Here is a 3,464-nt window from a genome sequence, read left to right on the forward strand (position 1 = left end):
TATCATCTGTATTTATTCCTATTTTCTCAACATACACATCCAAACGCATGTAACAGGGTCATTTAATTTTGCATGTAAATGTGACTTGTACTTAACTTATTTTTACATTTAAATCCAATCAAAACCAAATTTTTCTTATAATTTTGATTAAATGAGGTGAAGTTTTACATCAAAGTCTAAATGTGTTTTGTGTATATAGATGCACCAGGTAGGGATGTCAACATGCATATACAATTTATAAGTAAAATAGTCCCATGGTTGCTTTGTTTACTAGTAAATGTTTCCTTCAAAACATTAAGAGTCCTAAATCATTGAAAATTTAATCTTCATCAACCTGAAAAAGTAGTAAGATGTATTTTGAAATAATGAGAATATTACAGGTTTCTCTGACCTATTTTTATAAACATCCCTGATTCTAATTATAATGTTGTTCATTTCTCAGGTATTGTAAAATGTTGGATTATTTTCTTTTGCATTGAAATATATTAACTACCCTGGCATCAATAAGTGCTATATGTGATAGTAGTGCTACATATTTAGAATATTCTATATTAATAATTTAAATTATTAATGATGACATCATGACTATGTGAACTTTTGTTAATGTTTGTGTCATTTTGGTCTTTTGTTGATAGTTGTCTCATTGGCAATCATACCACATCTTCTTTTTTATATTTGTAAATTTTAGATGATCTATCATGCTTTTAGTTTACATTGTTGTAGGCATATAGGGTTAAATCAGTGTCATTCTAAATGGCTGAACTAGAAAAATCTTGCCAGTGTTTGAATATGTAACAACATATTAAAGGCTCCAGTTACAAAGGTTTTGTTAGGCAGGACCCTTTCAAACTTCTTCATAACAAAATTTAACAGAAAAGGAATTAAAATCAAATTCAAATACTTTTTTACTAATAAATCCTTCAATTTTCATGTATATTAACTGAACATTCTACATATATTCCCCTTAAGAACATACACTGGGGTTAATTTCTCATGGCCTTTTTAAACTCATTGTTCTGTTACTATGATTCTTTTATGCACATTCTGACAACAATATGACATCACATTTGAGCATATCATTATATTTTCGATTGTGAAGTAAAAATCTTATATGGTATGGTCTTATTTGTTATGGTTGTATAGTCAACTAATATTGAATGGAAGTTAGAAAGAACCATGAGATGAATCACAACTTCGACATCATTCTTATAAATAATTGTATGGTCCCTGCATGTGCTTTTAATATTTATTGACTTTTCCTATGTATTTTCTGAGTTTTGTTTCCATACTTTGACTTTGAGTTTTCATGTTAAAGTTTTCTAGGAGAAAGGAATTCTGAATGCCTCAAATTTTTTATTTTTTATAAATCTTTACATTACTATCACAATGATTATATATAATAAGTTGATTACCAAGGAAGTCTGAATAAATATGAAATATAGCCAAAATGATGTGAAATTGTTGGTATTTCTTCTTTAATATTTGCAAAATTCCCCAATTTGAAAAGAAAGAAAATGAATATTTATGAATAACCTTGTCCTGCTGAATACAGTCCTTCCAGAATTAAATAATAAAAGTAAACTTCAGCAATATCATGGTTAAATGACTGATTTATTTGTCGACTTGTTGGGATTTCTAATATCAGTTTTATATGTGAACAGTATATGTGAACACTATATGTGAACACCTTTCTCTGCTTGGAATAACTTACTGTCTTTACCCATTCTATTTTTGATTCTTGGTATCTTAATATTAGACTTTGGCAGATAGCAGTTGTTTATATTTTTTAATCATAATTATTTATTGGAATATTTATTAAAAATGTTGAGCCTTGGTAATGTTGGTATTTTCTGGAAATCTCCACAAGCTGGTCAATTTTAAAAAACCTGCATGATCTCGTGTTGACCTGTAATTTTGTTTTATCTATTCTAAACATCTGTATTTGTATAATCCTATAAAAAAATTACACCTTTGATTTGATTTCACAGAAGTTAGGTATACTTCCCTCCTTTAAGAGTAGACTAGTCCAAAAGATGAAAAATCTATCTGTCTGTAGGACTACTTTGAAAGAAGGGTAGTATACCTAACCTAATAATGACTTCATGGTTCAGCTAGCAAGCAAGGTAACAAAGCATAATTCCTTTACCAACACACTCAATGCATTTTGCTGTAATATTATAGATCAGGGATGTTTTCAGAATTTTATTATGGTCAAAGGAATATAAAAGAAGATATAAAGATAGCAAGAGAAAAAAAAAGGAGAATAAAAATCATTAAATGGAATATTATATGAAACTAATTTGATGATCTATAAACTAGAACCAAATCTTTACATGATGCTAGGTAGTTGTGCTGTTGTCCTTTGTGTCTATTCTTGTGTGTTACATGTATATCAACAAACAAAATGAACTAATTTTATTGAAATTGATCATACCATTTAGAAGTGTAAAATAAGATATCACTAAATCGACAAGCAGGCAAGTTAGCATGAATTATTTCACCATGTACGTCAATTATGATCAGGCATTCACTCTGATAACAGGTATTATAAGTATCAATTCAACATGTATCCAAATTTCCTTTAAATATCCATTTTAATAACAATATATTTTGAAATCATACAAAGTTTTAGTTTTATAAGTTATTCTTTTCATTATGAAGTGCCAAAGAATGTAAACTAATGTACCCAGTATCCCGTACTGATGTTAGTTATGTTATCCAATATATGTATTCTAGTAGAAGGACCTTCCTTGTGTATATGCTTTATGCCCGCGTCACACTGTCCCGATTTTTATATACAATGGACACCCGAATGCGAAAATTGTAAGTTCGTACGAAGTTGGTCTCGATCTCGTTAAAATACCAAAAAGTGACCGAAGCAAGTACGATGAATAACGAAGTCTATACGATGGTGCCGAAATTATATACGATAGCAAAAGATGGACATACGAAGGTTAACCGAAGTCGGGTATTTAAGCTTCATATCTCAGCCGAAGCCTACACGATGGATCACGAAGGCTACACGATGGATTACGAAGGCTACACGATGGATTACGATGATGGCGCGATGGCCATGCGATGTCTAAAAGACGTCGTGTACAGCTTACGATGCATTTAAATTATATGCCGAAGGCATCACACATTTTAAATTGTTTGATCAATATTGAATATATATTATATGTTTTTCTGGTTTAATCATAAGACGGAAGACCGTGGGCTTGAAGGGTAAAATTTGACTCTGAGTCTCTGCATATAATGCCACCAAAATCAGGGAGAGGGAGAGGAAAAGAAAGAGGGAGGGGTATGAGTCTAGCAGGAAAGTACAAGACCAAAAGAAAAATAGATGTGGACACTCTGAAACCAATATGCTTCAAAAGATTTTAACCACATTTGGTATATTGTTCCTCCTTGTAATGATCTGACATTTTTTACGTTCAAGGCCAAAGGTCAAGGTCATGCAGATG

This window comes from Mytilus edulis, chromosome 1, assembly GCF_963676685.1.
Source record: "Mytilus edulis chromosome 1, xbMytEdul2.2, whole genome shotgun sequence".
Classification (NCBI taxonomy): Eukaryota; Metazoa; Mollusca; class Bivalvia; order Mytilida; family Mytilidae; genus Mytilus; species Mytilus edulis.